Consider the following 21,572-nt stretch of genomic DNA (forward strand, 5'->3'; position numbering starts at 1 on the left):
AAGTTCAGGCAGTCTGACTACAGCACCCGTGTGCACAACTGTCCAGTCCACTCATGTCTCCCACACATTGTCACTCTTCTTCCTTAGTGTCTGTTGTAGGTAGACATGACCTGGCAGAGGCTGTTCAGAGGCATGATGAGGGTTGGGTTTTTGGTGTCTCATCACCAGGGAGATAATGCTTAGAGACATGAGGATAGAGACAACCCCCTCTATGTTTTCAATACTATATAGACATTTTCTCTGAGCCCCTCTTCTGCTCTTGCTTCCTGAGTGCTCACAGGGTTTCACCAAGGATTCCCCATGACTGGCTCATCCCAACAAGCACTCTTAAACGAAACTACTTCTCCAATGTGCCTCAGCTGGAGTTTCAGAGCCCTGATCTTTACCTACTATAGTTCATTTTCCTAAGAACATATTATTGTATCTTGCAATTAGACTGTGGATGATCCTCCATGTTCTAAACAGAGGTCTCCACCCATGTGTCTGCAGATGGTGGCTTCTGCACTCAGACCCCTGCCTGAGATCTCTGGCTCTACTTCCCAGGTCCACGTATTCCCATTTCCCAGCCTTGCTTATGTAGCTCCCGCATCCCTCAGATGTTGTCTTAAACCCTGTCTCTTGCCTATGTGATAGAAGCTATTATAATATACTTCCCATACCTAAAGCCAATGGTGCCAATGAAGAAATGACCCCACCTCCTTTGCCTCAAGATGCTGTTTGCATTTTCTGGGAAAATAATGGTCAAGATAAATGTACAAATTTTCACCATTCTGACAATATAATAATGCTCTTGTACAATAGCTGCCAAAGGAAATAACATCTCACTAAGGGCCACAGGGAAGACCATTCCCCAGGCATTGAGCTATTCAGTTAGTGGTGGTACCAGTGAGGTATGAAGGCTGTTGTTGATTCTTCACTGTTCTCCAGTAGGACTGAAGTATGATGTGTATTATTATAACCAGTTCAACTGCCACACACAATAAATACCTTTGCTTCTCTTCAGAGTAAGATGGACTACATTATTTTTGTGGGGGGTTGAGTGGTGGTCTTTTGACTAGCATGCATAACACCCTGGGCTTGAGTCCCATAATTACAAAAACCACACATACACACACACATATATGTATATAAACATCATATATATATATATATATATATGTGTGTGTGTGTGTGTGTGTATATATATATATATATATTTATACATATAGATACAGATATAGAGTACAAGAGAGAAAGAGAGAGTAATGACCATTACACAAACATAAACATGTATTTACACCTACAAGATTTCATGTTCTTTGAAAACGTTTATTGAACAATTGATTTTATTGTTATGTATGTGGACATAGACACTTGTAAAGGTCAGAGGGCAATTTGGGAATTGGTTCTCACCTTCCACTTCTTTGCTGCAGCTCTGTGTATCTGGAGTGGCTGGCCTTGAGCTTCCAGATGATCTGCCTATGCCTCCCATCTTCCTGTAGGAGTGCTGGGAGGCAACGGCATCGAGCTTTCTACATGGATTTGGAAGAACAAACTCCTGTCCTTACACTTGTGCAGCAGGTGCCTTTCCCTTCTCAGCCATCCCCCAGCCTCAGGTCTCATATTCTTTACAGAGAGATCCTGTCTTTTTATGAAGAGGTAACTTTACAGTAGAGAAGCTTGCTGCTATCACTTATCTGAACGGTTGAAGCCAAGCAACATCTTGTGCTCTGTGGAAAGATGAACAGAGGAGAACTGTGTTAGTCATGTTGACAGAAAGGAAACATCAACTAGAAGGAGATTCTACAACAGGTCTAGACCCATCACCAACAACGTGCTTTGGAACAACAAAAGAAAACTGTTCCACATTCAGGAGATCAAAGAGAGGAAAATAACCCAAAGGGATGAGCTTTGACTGGTCCTTTACAGGAGAACCCAAGGTCACTACTGATATCTGAATATAAATATAGGCTGTCAGACTAGTGTATCACTGTAAAATTCCCCAGATTGTGTGATGGGGGCGGGGGGACCAGAAAGCTACAAGATCCCCGAGAGTGAAGGAAAGCAAGTGCAATAGAATTTGCACACTCCCTGGGTCAGGAAGAACAGATAAGACTTAATTCACTATTGTTGTTTGCATAAGTTTAAATTTTCTAAAACACATCTTGTGAGAAATGTTTTAGTGGCTTAGATAAATACATTAGTTGTGTAGGATAAGTAGGCATGGTATGCATTTTGCATCAGGACAGGGGACATCCAGTTTAAATAATGAATGAGATGATCAAGTACTTCTAGGACAGTGTTGTGAGCAAGAGCAGAGGAATCAACACAGCAGACAGAAATCTCTGGGGGGACAAAAATGAAAGGGACTACCTAGCTAAAAAGTAACTGAACACTGCATATACTTAATCTTTTCTCCTAATCTCTCAAACTTATTACATAAAAAGTTAAAAAGAAAAAGATAGTACTGAAATCAGGGGCCAGGTACAGTGTAGATGAGGGACCAGAGGTGTACTGAGCTAGGGCATACTGAGCCCACTCTTCTAACACAGAGAGAAAATCACAGGGCAGCTCCCAGCCAGGAGTGCCACAGGCACAGCTTTCCTCCCACAATCAAAGGGGCCAGGAGTCAGGATGTGTCAATCAGAGGAGCATCTGCCAAGACAACACGCTGGGAGAAAAACTGTCCTCCTGTGAAATTGAGTGCCGGGACTCCATTCATTAAGCAGACCAAGATAATTTTCCTAATAATATATCGAACATTCTTTTTTAAACTCTGGTGTGCTTGCATGTGTGTGAACATGCGTGTGTGTATGTGTGTGTGTGTGCCCACGCGCACGCACACACGCACAGAATGGTTCAGGAAACCCTGCTGCAATGATTAGGAAATGAAGACAGACACATGTACAAAAAGTCTGAGAAGAAGTGGGCTGTGGTAGGTCCAGTGCACCTACTAAGCACCCTGAAAACTCAGTAAGGAGTTTATGGTGTATGGCACGAGGAGGAGGGGTGAGCTTTTCTCAGTAGGAGGTCACTGTTGGGGAGCTGTTTCTGGGTCTCAGGCTAAGGTCAATGTCTTCTGCACAGGGCTAGCATTCCAAGCTCTGCCATTTCCCTGAGCCTGACAACACATATCCACTTGGACTACATCCACCCAGAGGTTTGCTCTTTCAGTATGAGTCACACACAGGTTCCACGCAGCAGGGCCTTGCACCCACGAGGCCATCTGTAGGCCCACTGTGTGTTCCTTAGGAACATGTATGTCTTCCACACTGAGAACAGTGCTAGATAAGCAAGGCAATGCTTTTAGTTCCCAATGAACGAGGTGGCAGGCAGCAGATCTGAACTGAACATCACCGGCAGCAGTGACACCTCTGCCCTGCACACGGAGGCTGTAGCAGGAAGGCTGGCCCGTGAAAGCAAGACTGAGTTTAGAGGATCATCCACAGCCTAAGCTAGCTGCTACACGTCAAGAGGGGTCGAGAAAGAACTAGGCATTCACGGTACCCGGGAAGTCTGGGAAGGTCAGCAGAAGGCATTGGGTCCCCTGAAACGGAAGTCATAGATAAGTTGTGAGCAGCCACGTGGGTCCTCTGCAAGAGCAGCACCTGTTCTTAACCACTTCAGCCCCTAAAATATTTTAAAATTAGAATTAAACCAAAAAGCCAATAAAACTAAGTGTGACAAAGAAATATGGAAACTAAAGTATTTGGATTAAGGAAGTGGACTCGGGGCTGGAGAGAAGGCTCAGTGGTTAAGGTTGCTGTTGCTCTTCCAGAGGACCTGGGTTCCATTTCTCACACCCACATGGTGGCTCACAACTGTCTGTGACTCCAGTTCCAGAGGATCTGCTGCCCTCTTCTGACCTCCAAGGGTACTGCTCACACATGGTGCACAGACATGCATGCAGGCAAAGCCCTCATACATGTAAAACAAATCAGACAATCGCAGAGGCACTGAGGGTATTCCTAAGATAAAGTTTATGCAGAGTTTTACAAAGCTGAAAATATTAATTGGATTTTAAAAAATAAAAAGATATTTACTAATAACCAAGTATCTTCTTCTGTGCTTCCAAAGTATAATTCATTCATTCATTCATTCATTCATTCATTCATTCAGGGACTATGCCTAATCGAGGATAGTAAGGTTGCCTTAGGAGTGACAATTATACTGTTATTCTCTCCTCCACATAACCTATACACTGACTACAACCCCCAACCAATCCCACAGCCAACCTTAAAACAATGTTTGCAAACTAGTTTTAAAGTTTGTCTAAGAAAAATAAATGCTAGGAATTAATATTTTTGAAATAGAAAAGGGGATTTGGCGGAACAACAAGCAGACCCATGAGCATCTGTGGTGCTAGAAACCCGTGTTCGTGGAAGTTGGCCTGACGCAGCCAGAGCGTGGACAGGCAAGAACACAAGAGTCGTGGCTTTATTTCTGTAGCCTTCTTTTAAGCTTTGGTTTGCTGAGATGTTTTTAAACTTGGGTTTTTGTTTTGTTTTGTTTTGGAGATGAGTTTCACTCAAGTAATTGGCAATCCTCCTGTCTCAGTGTGAACCACCTGCCTAGCTTGTATTAGTTTTCTATTGCTGTGGTAACAAATCACAGTCCAGCAAACTTCATTCTTGCAGATCAGAGAGAAGCGGGGCATGGGCCAAGTTTCCCTTTCATCAGGATTGTACAGGGCCTACAGTCCTGTCTTTGTCAGTGGCAGTGGCTTTCTTGTCTTTCAGGTGCAAAGTCAGAGAGCTCTGCCACCTTTCTCTGCCCACAACCTTCTCCAACTGCCTCCTCCACCTCCGTGTTTACATCTAACAGTCCTCCGGATTCCTCTAGGATCACCTGGGTAACCAGTACTCCAGGGTTAAGGTCAGCCTCGGTCTGGCTGCAATGCAGCTGCAGCCTTGGCTCCCACACTCACAGGGGTTACACTGTGTAGCTCAGGCTGATCTGGAGCTCTCTCCACCTTCCTGTCCCAGCCCGGGATTCACTCCCTATGTCTGAATGAGGATGCGCCACTTTGATAAAATTAGATGTGCATGACAGACATCATTTTAATTAAGAGACTTAACTCACACTTGTAACAAAACCTTTGAACGTTACAAGGCTAGGCGGTCTACACATGGAATATCCACAAAGTGGCTATCAATAGATGAACTGACACAGTATTAGACAAAAGGCCCTTCAAGCTGTGGAGGAAGAAGACAGCTCACAAGAGGAAGCTGCAGAAGTCACTGCAAATCAAAGATTTGGCTTTTACCCATCCACATACACTGCATATCTCATATGGATGTAAGAGAAAAACCTGAAGGATATTAATAGCATGGAAAACGACATAGGAAAATGTCTTTACATCCCTGGGGTAGTAAAAGGCTTCCTCATATACCAGCCCACACAGCAAATCTTGGTAATATTCACATAAAATGAAAATACAGGGGAGAGACTGGGGGAAGAAATGACTATCTGAATCAGAGATGCCCACACCGCAGGCCTGCCATCCCAACTGTGGGAAGACTGAGGCAGGAGGGGCTCCAGGTCAAGGTCTCCCTGGGCTTCGGAGTGAGTTCACACCTGCGTGACTGTGTGAGGTCCTGTCTCAAAAGAGAACAAAAGTGTCAGGGCTGTAGCTCAGTGGTAGAGTGCTTGCCTAGATGGGAGGTTCAAACCCCAGCTCTCAAAGACAACAGAGAGTCAGTATTAGTCAGGATCTCCCTGTATCCTGATAAGGCCATGATTCTACAATAAACCAAGAAGAGACATGAACAGCTTAGTTCGCAGAGGAAAGGCGACAGCAACAGCATGGGAAACCACAGTCCAAGCCACATGCAAGGAAGGTATTTGGGGTAGGGCTGAAGTTGGGGGTGTCCATCTCTGTGGGCACAGGACAGGCTAACAGCACATTCTGGTGGCCCTGGGCAGTTTAACCCCCTTGTGCCTCAGTTTCCCTACATAAAATAGGGCTGATAGTTTATTTTAACTCTTCATGAGATACTAAAGGCTTCCTGAATGACACCCGGCAGAGTAATGGTGAACTCTACCGTGGTCCACTGTTTTGAGACACATCCAGAGCTCTGTGCTCACCCACGCTCACCCAAACGCTTATTAAAAATGGCCAGGATAGCATCATGTGCTGTGGCAAAATGGAATTTCTTTGAATGACACTGACGGTCAACAGATAAAAACATTTTGCACCTGCACAATATGGGCTCACTGTTCAAAAAAACTAATTAATACCCAGTAAGATGGTCCACGGGTGGAGAGGCTTGTTGCCAAGCCTGACCATCTGAGTTTGGTCTCCGAAATCTTTACAGCACAGAGAGAAAACTAACTCCTGCATGTTTTCTTATGATTAGCATGTGTGCTGTGGGCTTGCACATGCATGTACACTCAGGCACAAGAGAGCACACACATATTTTGGCACAGGACTCCCCATAAACAAATCTAACGATTAAAAGAAAAAACAAACAAACAAAAACATGTGTGTGATCTGGGGCACCATTGCAGGAGAAAAAGCAGGACTCCATAAAATTATCTTCATTAAATGTACTCTATGGTATGACCTATAAACATAGACCCACATGTGCACAAGTGCCAAGAGCAAGCCAGCTAGGTAGACTAGCTGGTCCTCAAGCTCTGGGTTCAACTGAGAGACCTCCATCAATGAATGCAGTGGGAAGTGATGAATTTGATGTTGGTTGTCAACCTCTGCGCTTCACACCATATACACATACACATGCATGCCCCTATGCAATGTAACAAACAAAAAGCCCCCCCCCAAAAAACCAAAAAACCTGTTGTCAAAGGAGACCGCCAACCAAGGGAACAGGATTGGGGGAGTGTCTATGCAAGTCTTTAGCAAATAAAATTTAAAGGTAAACATTTATTGTTTGGAAAAAATGTTTACAAATCGATATAAATTACTATCACTTAAAATAGTCAAAACCAGACACAAGAATGATAGAAAAATCAAAAGAAAGTTGTGACATTATTCCTTGTGACTTTTATTTTCCTGGAAATGATAAAGGCAAAGGAACCAACCCTCCCAAGCATCAGTCCACTTGCGGGCTCTCAAGTTCTTTGAAACTTGTGGCCTAAGAATGTCAAAGCCAGATGACTCTCATGTCTGACATTCTAGAATAAGTGTCTCAATTCCTTATTCCCACTGTAGATCATCTTTTGGAAGTTCTGACTCCCCGGGAAAGTAATGTTTGCAAATTTAAAACATGGCCCTTCGATATCACTTAGCTGACATAAACACATTAAAACAAGGCCAGCCTAGGCCAGTTGTGTTTATCAACCTGATCCCCTCGGAAAACCAGAGGTGAAGTCAAACACCCTTTAATACTATTTATTAGTGGAGTAATATAATACATTTTGACAAGGTAAGCAGCTTTAACAGGCAGCTGTTAAAGTCTCTGCAGGGCCTGTTTAGAATGAAACAGAGTGCGAGACAGCACTCTAACTGGCTCTACCAACAGCTCAGCCATCAACTATATCCTAACCAAGTACTTTTTATCCAGCTAATTTACGGAGTGAATCCCTCAGGGTCTCCAGTGTCTAGCACTGCAGCTCATTAGAGCCCAATATCCAACTTTTCTCATTGTAGTACTGAAAGCATATGTGCTTAAAATATAATTAAATGAAAAACAAACAAGATCCTTATTCCCTGACAGTCACTGACAAAGGCATGAACTTATATGTGATTATTTAGAAAGGAGGATGAATTTCAGCCATTTGCAGGAAGACATTTGCCCAACCATTCTTCCTGCATGCAATTAGGACGCTAAAGACTTGGGCTATGAGTTTCTCATGGGAATTAAACTTGCAGGTCTCTTACAAACGCGTAATGTGGTAAGACTTGCTGTCCAATGAGGTGTCTTATTGAAATGTCCCAGGCTGTTTCGCTTGTCACAGCTGTCCTTTCAGCAGCTCCCACTCACAGTGTATAGCTTTCATTACGAAAATAGAAATTTGTGTCCTAAGTGCTGTTACATTACTAATGCTAAATATTTAATTCCCTGGGGTTCCAATTATGGTTGAGCGCTGGCAACACTGATTCCACTCTCTAATAACAACTGTAAAGGCAATTGGAGCATTTTTCAATTAATTAAATACATAGTGAACGAGTAACCTCTTGTCATTTTGCCCTCCAGGACCTGAGCTAATTGCTGTAGAATAAAATGTTTTGAAAATTAACTGATATTCCGGGCTGCACATAGTTATACCATTAAATTACAGTTTGCACAGTGAAGTTTGTCTTCTGATAGTTACACTCCATGGTCTGCGGCTATGAGAAAGTACCTGGTATTATGGGCTTAGCAGGTCCTCCAATTAGGGCCAAGTTGAAAGCCGAGCACGGCCTTTCGGAACCCATCAGTATCAATGATGGGTGCGCTGCTCACAGATAAGCGGAACCGATTTCCACCAGGAAAGTTCCCCAGACGTCACCAAGAATACGAACTCTCCCGGCTTCAACATTCTGAAAATGTGATCGAAAGAATCCCTGTCACTAATTATATCCACACACACAGAACTTCCAAACTCGAGTTTTAGACTTCTTTTGTGTTTCTTCCACATGAGAAAGCTGCAAGCTGACCATCTGGGAAAGGCTGCTGTTTGAAGCACGTCCTTGCAGCTTCTTGTTTCAGTCTAGAACAGCACCATAAATAAGCCCCAAATTGATGTCTCAGCTGAGAGGGATGAATCATAAAAGCAGACGCCACATTGAAAATAAACCTTTTCCTGAAGTACAATGAAATTCGATTAAAGAGCTAGTCTCCTTGTAGCCAGTGTCGCTGACAGGTGCTCCATAGCCCCGGCCCTTGATTGGCCATAATCTGAAATCCATGCTGGGAAGCGAATGCCCTCTCACAGCTGTCTGTCTAGCAGGGATGATCCCCTAAACAGGTTTCACTGAATTAGGAGTCTCTACAGAAGCACTCCACTCGGGAAGGAAGGCACTGAAAGTGAAATTAATCACTCTGGGAGAGAGAGAAGAAATAATAGAGAAAATTTAATCATTTCCATACCAATCTTTAGGGTTTAAATCTTTAATATTTCTAAGATTATAGTAACATCTTTGAGAAATGAATCTTAATTACAGGATTAGCATGGAAGTACCAGTCAGTTAATATAAATAGATCAGCCTAAATTGCTGATCTCTTTTAGACTAAACTGGATAATGAGGACTTTTTGCAATTCTGAGGTTGAGTTGACTTCTCAAGAACTAATGTCAAGATCATTGGAAAATACACATGGCCATATAGAAAAGAAAAATACAAGTTTTTTGAAGGTTTATTGAAGTATTAATCCATACGGAATATAACATCTTAATAGACTACTGGCGTGATATATTCTATCATTAACAATTTGCTATTTGCTGTTGGGTATCGTTAACTATTTCTAACACGATAAACCATTGTCTGTAAACAAGGACCTGCTGAGATGGGCCAGTGGATAAAGGTTCTTGCTGCCAAGCCAGGTAACCTGGGCTCAGTTCCTGGGCCTCACAAAGTGGAGGGAGAGAACTGACACCTAAAAGTCGTTCCACATTCTGCCCATGGCATGCATGCACACACACACACACACACACGCACGCGCGCGCGCGCGCACACACACACACACACACACACACACACACACACACACACACACGCATACATGCACTCTAGAAAACACACACGTGCACATGCGTGAGCATGTTCACACACACAATCAAATCCAGATATACAAATAATTACTTGCCAAAGGCACCTTTTTTTCAAACTCTCAAAACTATATTTTTAAACTAAAAATGGGATTTTCACTTTTACTATAAGTGGTTCAGTACTGCTTTTGTACTGAGAAATGTATCCAGAGCTGGGATGTGGCTGAGTCAGTAGCTGCTCACTAAGTATGAAAACACTATGTATGTATGTATTAGGTACCCAGCATCGAGGAAAAGAAAACAAAAGAATGGATTGAACTTGATCCCCGAAGCTCACGTTCTGAGTTTTGAAGAGCAACCATTAACTGACTAATAACATGGTAAGGCTGATGCAGTGGTGTACACCTGTGACCCCAGCATTTATGAAATGGAAGCAGGAGGTTCTCAAAATAAAGGCCATCCTGGACTACACTGGGAGATGCTCTCTCAAAACAACAAGTAAACAAATATATGGCCCAAACAAACTAAACAAATACCCAAATCTCTAAAAACATTGCAACTACAGCAATCACTAAAGCCAGCATATTTGGTACCAACTTCCCCAAGTTACTATGCCTGACTAGACAGTTGGAGTCAGTCACTAGATCCCACATGAGTGTTCTCTCCACTGTCCAGCCACATCCCCCCTCCGGGTCACATGCCCTTGGATCACGTTCCCTCTCCCTCCACCTCAGTGTGACCCTGCATGCCATGTGCAGAGGGTTTGGCAGCCCTACCTACACAGCCATAACTAGGCCTTACCTGCTATTCAACCCACACTCTTATTTTGGAATAGTAAGCAAACCCCACAGGCCTTGAAAGCAGAGGATGCAGCTCTGTGGTATGACCTGACCAATCTCTTGAACTGATCTCCCAGTTCAGAGAAGGGAACAGCTTAATTCCCGAGTTTTCTGAAGTCTGAGGAGACAAGTCACTGAAGACTCCAGAGCATGTGAAAGGAGCAAGCCTATGAGTCCCGAGGCTTCCAGCCTAAGGGTTGCCTGTTGGCACACCCAACAGAGCTTCTTCCTGGTGACAGTGTCAAGGAGAATGGAGTGTCTAATGCACCTTAACAACGTGCTCAGCAGAGAGAAGAATGAGTCACTGTGGGTCTTTCTAAGAATTAAGGCTCTGGCTTTAGTTCCCCAGAGTACACGTCAGAAGGAGGTGTGCTTGGGATGTGGAAGAGAAGGAAGAGATGTGAGGATGTCCTCACTTGCCTGGCATGCACAGGTGCTTTGTTCTAGAAGCAGCTCCAGGAAGACAGAGAAGCAGAGCTGAGAGGACAAGTGCTATCCCCATAAAGGCAGTGCTCAATAAGCCGAACTTCAGATACAGCCTGTTCTATTGAGTGTGTTTAACTAGACCCACCAGTGTCCCCTCCTCTGATTAGAATGGGTCTTAGAGGGAAAGACCCATTCTAAGGAGGAGTCAGGGCAAGTCCGCATCCTGTCACTTGAGTGGTAAAAACAAAACAACAAAACTCACAAGTGACCATTCCACTTTAGAGGCCAGTTCTATTATCTGGTCTCAAATCTACAAAGCTTAGGCCACAGGGAATCTGAAATACTGCATGCAGCATTGAGGGCACAGAACCAGTTCAAGAAAATTCAAAATCTAAAACAAATGAATAGCAAGTCCTCCAAGCAGAACCGAGTTTAGTCTAGCTTATACTGCAGACCCTGGGTTAGCATCAACACTTTGTGAGACTCTGCCCCTAATCTCAGAGGTCCCTTAGCAAGATTTCCAATACCACCAGCCTCTGTTAACTCTTAAGACAGGGCTTTCCTGGAAACCCATTTCCCCAGGCTGTGGATCACAGTGGCTTGGGCATACTTAAGATAGTTTTATGGTTAATGCACTGCAGTATAAATAAATACAGTTCAGCGTAAGCATCTCAGCTAAAATACGTATACCATAAAATGACAAATAAAACAGGTCAATAATGAAGTCCATAGTAAATAGCTCAGGCATAGCATTAGCATAAACTCAAATAAACTAGCTCTCTTTGAAAAGGAGGATAAATATATCCACAATGGAATTTCAAAATGAAAAGCTAAATGTAAACTTATTCATTTGCACTTCAGGTGAGAAGAGGTCTTGGGAAACAAGCCCAGCCCATGCATCTGTGTGTTCAGCTGACGTTCTACACTGTTTCGCTCAATTTCACGTCACAGACAGTAGGTACTTAATAAGCCGTCCTTGAACAGAGCAGAGTAGCAGACTATTGCCAGCTTCCTTGAGGGACATTTAGAGATTAAAACATAAATGCCCTGAAAACAAGGGTCTGAAGTCTACTACACCCTGACTCTAATGGGTGTGGCGCCAGGCTACTGGGTAACAGTGCCTTGTTTAGATAGGATTTAACAGAACAAGGGAGTGACTGGCCTGAAGACCCTTGGCATAGGTGATAAGAATATTGGGTACCTCTGCTCTCAACACCAGGCCATTCTGAAGACCCCAACAACTCTCGTTCTCTGGGCACTCAGAGAACTTAGCCTTCCCCTTGTACCCTTAGGGCAACTACATGGATTAGCTGTTTGACCTCAGATCTTCATTTGTCTTTCTCCTGGTCTCAGGCTCCTGTCTTCGAATGGAAATGTGCTAGGGCCCACCACTTTGTTTTGAAGTTTGAATGCGCCATTAAGATTCCTGTAAGAAGATCCCAGGGAAAGGAACTTACGAGCAGGAAATGATTATTTGTGCTCATAATTTTGGAGATTAAGGCCCTGATCAGTTGGCTTACTGCCTTGGGTCTATAATGAGGCCCCATATTCACAGCAGGAGGGCACAATGGAGCCATACTTCTTACACTGCAAGCCTCGGAACACAGAAGAGATGAGAATCCCGAAGTATCCACTGCTGACCTAAAGCCTACTAATCATCATAGGTTCTCTGATCTCCCAATAGTACCATCTCGAGGGCCAAGCTTTTATCAGAGGCCTATAAGAAACATTTAAATTCCAAACATCAGAAACTGTGGAGAGATTTTCACACCTCATAAAGTCATAAATGGGGGTAGTAATGTCCAATTATCTGTCTCTAAAAGCTTTGCTTTGTTTCTGCTTTTGTCTTTTGTGACAAATTAATATATTTTTTAAAGTAGCTTTGTAGTTTGGGGGCTGGCACATAAAGAACTTGGAATCCCTCCTGAGTTGGAGAGAGCCAGAGAGATACAGAGAATAACTGCACATCAGAGCCCTCTGGGAAACAGGCTAGGAGGACACAAGCCCAGACTGGGACTGGCCAGCTGCTGGAAGCCTGTATTCAAACGAGGCTGGGAAGAACTATGACCTCCAGGAAGCTGGAGTCTCATGCTTTTGGGGTGTCTCTCTAAAGCCAATACTACAGACAAATCTTCTTTGGGTTTCTGGAAGAGGAAAGGAAAGTAAGCACTGTGAGACATGCCAGAACATTCCATTTCACTCTGTTCCTACTAACAAGATCTACCCAGTGGAAGAACTTCTTAACCTAGTCTAACTTGCAAGATCCACCTGTCAAAACTCAGCTGAGCCATTGTCAGGATCCCATGGGCTCCTCCAACATCCAGCTCTAGCCATCCTGGCCCACTAAGCTGAGCGGGAGCAGAACTAAATGAAGGCTCACTAAAAGCTGTGGCATGCTTCCCCTGTTCTCTCCATAGGGCATCCCTGAAGGACCAAATGCAGACAACAAGGCAGACCTTTAAAGCAAGGGAAACTGCCATGGCTCGAGTGCTCCTGTCAGCTCCACAGCTCTTGTGTTGGAAACTCAGTCCTCAATGCAACAGCATTTGGAGGTGGATCTGAATAGGAAGATGTCATGAGTGGATTAATGGTACTATAAAAAGAGTTTGAAGGAGTGGGTTCCTCTTCTCCCTCTGCCATGTGAGGACAGGCAGGGAGGCCTTCCCAGCCTTCATAACTATGGAAGCAAATCCTCTTCCTTCTAATTACTCATCCTGTCACCCAGTTATAGCAACACAGGTCAACGAAGACACCGAGTCGGCAAACAACTCTAGTGGATAAAAAGAGGGTGTGTGAGGACAGATGACAAATATAAGCAGAGAAAAAAATATCAAAAAGGAAAAAAACACAGATTCTAGATTTCCAACAGAAACGTGTTATTGTAGGTATCAGACTGAGGAAAAGACTCTTGGAGAAAGGAGATACAAACTGCCAAAACTGAATCACATGGAAAAATGACCGAAAAACAAAACAGAAACTGTAATATCTTGGGCAAGAATAGCAACACTCAGGAGACAGAGGTAGGTGGCTCTCTAGGAGTTTCAGGACAGCCAGCACAACACTGAGATCATGCCTACAAAATAATCAATAAATATAGAGACTATAAAGAACATGGGAATAAGCTGAGGTTAAACAAACAACACAAAACAACTTGGATCTATGATTTTAAAGAAGAACACCAGAGAGGAGGAAGTGAGGATGGCTCACCTGGTCTAAGATGACAGTGACTTCATGCGTGGGTTAACTGGAGCAGGAGATATGTGAGTCATAATGAGAACTGAGGGAGAGGTGGCTCAGGGAGGAGGAGACAGAGGAGGGCATTCAAAGTCAGACACCTACACCAGGCAACGGAGAGTACCGAGGTGCAGGGCAGTATTCCAGGGACTATTATCTCTGAAGAAAGGTGACCAGCAGATGACAGACCCAGGACCAAGATGGAGCCCAGCAGCTGGAGCTAGGGACACTGTCATGAGCAGAGGTTAGGTGGGATGAGAGCTGCAGGTTAGTAGTTGTCAAGCGCCTCTTAGACTGTGAATAGTCAGATGGAAGAGGGCCTCTGAGAGGAGAGCTAAAAGGACATGCCCAGAGTTTCCCCAACAATGAAGGCTAAGGAGATAAATATTATCAATGGAGCAGGAGAGATGGGCTGGAGGAACTAAATTAGATTGGAGGACTTTAAAAACTGGAATATTTTTAAATGTAGAAGAAAAGTAAGAACTGAAAGAAAAGCAGTGATTGGCTGGCCAGAAGCAGAGAAAAGGATTACTTTCTCCAAGTGCACAGCTGAACTGAAAAAGCACCTGCTGCAGCCCCGCCAGCCTGACACCATATGGGTGATGCTGGGGTAAGGTGGAGTGGCCGAAGTGGGATCTACAGACCCAGATGTCACAGTGCAGCTCTGACGTGCAGTCTCTGTTAAACCTTGAAAAGTGCCCCAGGTTTTCCTGAGTGACCTGTGGCCTGCTTAGCACCTTCTTAACAGCGTGCACATCTTTCTATACTGAGAAGAGACAGGCAATTGAAAGGGCATTAAGGATTAATGAGCAAAACCAAGGTTCTGAAACAATGCTCTATTTAACTATAAATATTTTAAGAGAGCCTCTATGTTTTCAAATCATTAAAAAATGCAGTTTATATAAAACCTCCACAAAATTTACTCTTCTTAAAAAAATAATTGCCTACAGAATTATAGTGTAGTCCACAATTTTACTAGTGACCATTTTATCCCAAGAAAATAAACTTATATTCACACAAAAACAGCAACATGAGGATATACATCAGCTTTATCTGACATAGTCAATGCCCAGAAACAACTATGAAGTCACAGCTGTAAGGGGCTAAACTGCAGCACTCCTATGCCTTCAACCACAACTGAAAGGGAGGTGGTTAACACACACACACACACACACACACACACACACACACACACACACACACACAGACACCTTGAAGCTTCATAAACCAAGCTGATCCCATGCCATTCTTAGACAACATTCATAGGCTTGGAGGGCATTCTAACGGTTGCTGCAGTTGTGGAAACGGAGGAGGAGGCATGGCCACAAAGGGGCGAGATGAGGTCTTCGTAGTGATGGAAATGTTCCCATCTTGATTATTCAACATCAATACCCAGGCTGTGACATTAAATATATTGCAAAATAAATACTACTTCTGGGATAAAATGGGGAAAGGGGTCAAAGAAATGTCTATCATTTTGAACATCTTCCTTTGAATCTATAATTATTTCAAAATATAAAGTTTAATTAAAGGTAAAATTAAGATGGGGTGGCACAGACTTTAATTCTAGCACTTAAGAGACAAAGGCAGACAGCGGTCTGGGTTTGAGGCTAGCCTATTCTACAAAGAAAGTTTCAGAACAGCCAGGATGATACAGAAAAGCAAAACAAAAATAAAAACAACACACACACACACGCACACACACACACACACATTCTAGCTACTGAATTTGCTTTGCTATACTGAGATCTAAGCCTCCAAAACTCCTCCAGGGTTTGGAGTCTTTGTAACAACCGTGGAGGTGGACAAAGTACAAACTGGGCCACTCATACAAACCCATAGCAAGTTCTGCGCCTGTGGGCATCTCCGGCTATCCTGGTTCCTTGCCTAGGAGTAATCTCCAGATAGACACACACCTTCCAGGTTCCTGCCACTAGACTGAAAGCATCCTCAGTAGACTAACCCACCTCTTCTCTATTGATGCTGCAAAGGCTTCTACAATGACAAATTCCCAACTGGCAAGGAAGTAGGTTCTAACTACCAAAAGGGAGAAGGGATGCCAACCTTCTTCACACAAATCTGATGTCCCCACACAGTGAAGGTCCTGCCAGGAGAGACAATTTTCTTCCAGAATCCGAGCTGCACTGATAGATTTGTTCAGGAAGAAGTGTTCTATTGGTTGGCTGTAATATAGAGAATTAAAAAGTATATGTAGATGCCTGTCATCTTTTTTCTCCTTTAAGTATAATAGAGACAGGTTAAAAAGGATTTCAGGCCTACTTAATGAGATCTGATTGCTACAAGAATCATGAAAGCAAAAGAATTTTTAGAACTCTTTTTAATCATCAATATTCATTCAATCAAATAAAAACATTTTATTTTGGAAAAAAGAATTGACATCAGATTTATTTCATTTTTTCTATTCTTTGATTAAAGCAGCAAACATTCAACAATGTATTGTAATATTAAGCATTCTCAATAAAACTAGTGACATAGAAGCACTTCACCTTGTGGTGACTGAGGACTGGCTCTGGAAGAACTCTGTAGTCCATAGATAGCCACCTTGAAGCACAACGCCAGCATCACCCAAGTGCCTGTGTGCTCCGCATCCTTTGCATCTAGATGGAAACAGATCTTAGGAAGCCCAGGAACGTCAGTGGAATCTAAAGCAGTGATCTGTCCAGTCATCGTCAGCCATTACTGTCATGTATGTCACTGGCTGTAGCTTCACTTGGCCATGCTGCTACATGCGTGGGAGAAGACGTGCCAGTGATCGATTGTGGACACCAAGGGGATGCTGCCTGTGGACTGTGGGAGTGCTTTAATTTGGTAATGGGTGAAATGTTCCTTCTAACCACTCCTTTAAGACGTTTTCAGTGACAAAAATATCATCTGGGATGTAGGCAATGCTGCCTTTGCAAACAGAAAGGCTACAGTCTGATAGGAAACTGAACCTCCCCTACAAGAAGTGGTACAATTCTGCAAGTGGTGGAGGTCATATGGAAACAGGATTATATACTGATTTGTTCCTATATTCAGTTATCATGGAAGGTCAGGTGAAACACAGTAAAGTGAATTCTGGAAAAAAATTAAACAGATTGGTATGAACCATGACAGAGTAAACTGTCTTAATAGACGCAAAGAAAGGTTTTGAAAGCAGGGGTCTTTCTTCCTTTATAACTTTCACATGCATCATTTTAAAATAAAAATGTTTTCTACAAACAGGAGAACTGGGGCAGGATTGTTTTTAAGGAATGGAAAGGAATAGAGACAAGGCTAATATTCAAGAGAATAATTTTCTCCAGAGAGACTTCACTTTAACTACTTATACTACATTTACAAAGACAATTCTACATTACCGTAAGGTGGAGACATACTAATTACGTGATGGGATCTAAGCCACTACTATAATGCTTTACTTTACCCCAGGTAAAATAAACAGTAACATAGATGTTTTTGCTTAACACAGATTTGTCTGATGAAAAGATGCTTTATTTTAAAATCTATGGAAGGAAAACTATATTTGTTTTCTCTTAAAAGATACAATCCTATGGTTATTGTACTTACTTAAAAACTATCACTGCATTATAACCTGCTGAAGATTCTAGGCTACAAGTTCTGATGGTACTTCACTCCCAGTTTTTCACTTTGAATTCCCTGTGGTGGGGCAGGTGATGGTGTGGAGACAAACCCTTAGAGGCAGGACTGTCATAGCTACAGCCTTTCACAATACACTCACTGCACTGAAGAACACAACAAAGACAAGAGACAGAGGCCACCCCTGCCACACCTCAGGCAATTCTTGGGGAACACATGAAACAATAGTTCTTTGTACTTAAGTTTATTTTTTTCTCCATTTGGGTATTAGTTGCATTTTCAATTTTTCTCCAAATTTCCAGGGTCATGTCATCCAGGGGTAAGCACAGTCGGCAGACATCCCTTAAATCAACTTGTTTTTAATTTATAAAAAGGTTTTAACCTATTGATTTTACAACTTAGCACAAAATGAGTTAGGTTTCAATGAAATATCATTGTGGTACCATTTTTTTGAATTTGTCTTTTCCTGGTAAACATCACTGGCCTGATTGACCACACTTTCTCCTTACCAGTGAGACATGGGGATAAGAGTCAGACCAGATTCTTTATACACTCGATGTATCAACACACAAGTATCTTATTTCTTGTTTGAAAGATTTTATGATTGAGATATTAGTCTATAAAAAGTCGAGGATTACATAAAAGAAGGGAACAAAAATCCAATGAAAATCTGCAGTGACGTCTAAAACCCAGCATTTGGAATTAGTCTTCACTTGCAGAGGAAGGGTTCTGGTGTCAAGACAGAGGTGGCTTGCCACAACACACTGCACATCACCTACTACTACAAAATGTCATCTATAGATGGCTGTGCATATGCCTTCATTTAATGTAGAAACTGTAAAAATATTAGGCCAGCTCAAGATAACATCAGGCAAACTCAGTAAGTCTATGACTAAAAAGACTGAGGAGACCCTTAAAACCAAGGGCCCAGCACCGAGACTCCTGACACCACAGGCGTCACTATCTTTCCTGGTGGGTGCTTATAACAACTGGATTTCCCTAGCTAGCTTGGAGGAATGAAAAGCTTCTCACAAGCAGCTAAAAAGAAGTCTTTACTATGCCCCTTGAAAAAGCTCATTTTCACATTACTCAAGCTTCATTATGCTAAATCAATATTCGTTTAGTCACTGGGGTTATTGACATATTTTAAAATAAAAGTATACCCTTCAGCTACTGCACTCATTACAGGTAATTTGTCTTGTCAGAGAGCAGGGAATATTATCTTAGTCTTTCAGGGGCTGACAGCCCATGGAAATACCTCCCTATGGTTACAACTGTAAATAATTTTAAGGTAAAATATTGAAAAATCAATGACTGTTTCCTGCAATCTGTCACAAACAAATCAATCATAATCTGTACTGCCATCAAGTATGATTTGAAGGAGATGGGAGCAGATGTAATTCTTGGCTGGAGTCTCTCATTTCAAAATCACTTCACATAATGGTCTCATCATTTAAAGACTTAACAGTCAGTGCACTGCCACTGTAACATCGAGTTGGACAAAACCACAAGGAGGAGGAGGAGAAAATGCCATCAGTATTATGTTAATAAACATTTAATTTAAATGGTTGGTGCATTAGTAAATTTCCGCTGTGAACAGTTTTACCTGCCCCTTTCACAGCTTGAAATTAATCAAGGCTCCTTTTCTATGTCCTGATGGGTAGGAAGTTAGCCTATGACTCCCAGTGTACACTAAAACACATGAGCCTTTTATTTAAAAAACTATTATAGAGAATAAAATCTGGAACTAACAAGACACATGGGTTCCAGAATATTCTATAATTTTATCCCTATAATGCTGACAAAAAATAGTGTCATACAAGTCATATCATACAGTCACAATCATATTCTTGTGATCTAAAAAAATTAAGCAGAAAGGTCTCAGATGCCCAAATGTTGAATTTTTCATTTTCCTTCTATTAATAAACACCGTTGGACTTTGTATTGTTGTAATATTCTAAATGACCAGTAAGACCTAGTCAGCTGGAAAACACCCTGTATCCAGACACACGCTGCACCATCAAATGCTGTATTAAAAGCAGGAGTAATAACCCGACCATGCCAGGTGTGAAGTTGGTCATGGTCACAATCCTGGTTCCTTGTGCCAATGTCAACTGCCTTCAGATCAGTACTCTGCTATGAGCACTTTCTGACTCCACTGTAATGGCTCCCCAGATGCTGACACCCTGGGAATAAACATGGAGAAAAGAATTTGAAGCTAATTTTCTTTCCTCTGGTCCAGGGCCCCTCCAACATCACTGGACTTATAGACTACCCACAGTCTTTCTGAAGGTTTGTGATTATAAATGTACTCTTGTACCTTTAACGGAAGAAATCAATTTGAGCTACCACATTCTTACCATTTCCTAATTATATAATTAGACACCATGAAGTCCTTTTCTGTTTTATTAATGTCCCTTACTAGATAGAGGTCAGGGGGTAAAAACTTGTAATGACAGGAAAAATGTTGCCTTTCTTAAAAAGAAAAACAAACAGATATAAATACTATTAAACGGTTGAGGTCTATGTCAACATTCCCAGACAAAGTAATTGATCTTGTAAATGGACTGATTTATAACTGAGCCTTCTCCGTCAACATGGTAACACATGGCCAGAAGACAGGCCCTCTCCTGAAGATGCAGTTAGAGCCCAGTGCTGTTTTTCAGGAATCTTAGATTTCAATGCCAGCAGTAGGTTTCAAGACAAAAGATGCACATGGGTAAATTATCAGAGATGCCATCCAGATTGTAGCAGAGCCCTTTTATTCTGTGTGAGCCCCAGTGACAGCTGCAAGAACGCAGTAGCTAACCTAGTATAATGGGAAGGGAAAAGATGGGCCTGGCCAGGGCCAATAGAAAGCCAATAAGGTCAGGCTGAAGCCAGGATCAGAAACCATCGCCAGCTTGCTCCAGCCAGACTCGGCTGGGGTCTCTGTAACCCAGGGCCTAGCCCTGTGCTGGGCTGAGCTGCTGGTGGTCAGCCACCCTGGAGAATACATCCCTAGGTTAAGGCAACAAAGGAAGAGGAGGCAAATGAAGACAGGTGGACAACAGGCTGGGTGCATGTCAGCCCCAAACTGAAATGTCATCTGCTAGAGCTGTCTGTGCAGGACGCCATGGCAGATCTAATTCGCAGAAAGAAGCTATTTTAAGGGCGCTGAGTAGGCCAAAATGCTATTTCTCAGCTCTCTAAACACAGCCTGTGGCCCTGGAAGAAGCAGGCTCGGAAAGTTAGCAGAAAAGAAAACAAAAATAAAAAAGCAAAACAATAACAACAACAAAACCACCCAAACAGGATGGTTCCCATAGCTCAAAATTAAAGAAACTCAGTCTACTGGATAGAGTTCTCATGCATGATAAGGGTCAGGATTACAGAGAAACGTGCTCTTGACAAGAGATAATATTACCTTGCTGTCTTCTGAATCACCTCCTTCTACCAGGCAGGAGGGGCTCCGTTACAAATTGTGATTCTTAAAGAGAAAACGGCCACAGTTATCGTCATTTCTCTCACCACTTCCTCCCTTCACGGAATTACAACCTAATTCCTGATACCTCAACTGATTTTATTCCTGGATGATGCCTTTCTTAAAGAGCATACTCCTGAGCTATTTCCACTAGAGAACATTCAGTACAACCTTCTCAATTCATCAGCTATAACCCATTACAACAAAAAGAATGGCTCTTGATATGCCCCATGCACATCCAGTTCATATAAGAGGAACAGTTCAAAAGCATTTAAATACCTCTACTAAAACTTGAATCTTAATTGTAAACCCAGCTCACAATAGAGGTAAGCCTTGATAAACAAACATTTAGATATTTCATATTTATAATATATGTGAATAC

General features: G+C 42.5%; 1 long non-coding RNA gene across 1 annotated transcript; it reads right to left on the reverse strand.

The window, feature by feature from the left end:
• Positions 1 to 1,414: 1,414 nt before the first annotated feature.
• LOC308436481 lies at positions 1,415 to 21,274 on the reverse strand. The gene is made up of 3 exons (XR_013975529.1): positions 21,134 to 21,274; positions 8,287 to 8,464; positions 1,415 to 1,709 (listed from the first exon to the last, which is right to left on the reverse strand). It is a non-coding gene; the product is annotated as an uncharacterized lncRNA (long non-coding RNA).
• Between the last annotated feature and the right edge of the window lie 298 nt (positions 21,275 to 21,572).

This window comes from Micromys minutus, assembly GCF_963924665.1.
Source record: "Micromys minutus genome assembly, chromosome: 24".
NCBI lineage: Eukaryota > Metazoa > Chordata > Mammalia > Rodentia > Muridae > Micromys > Micromys minutus.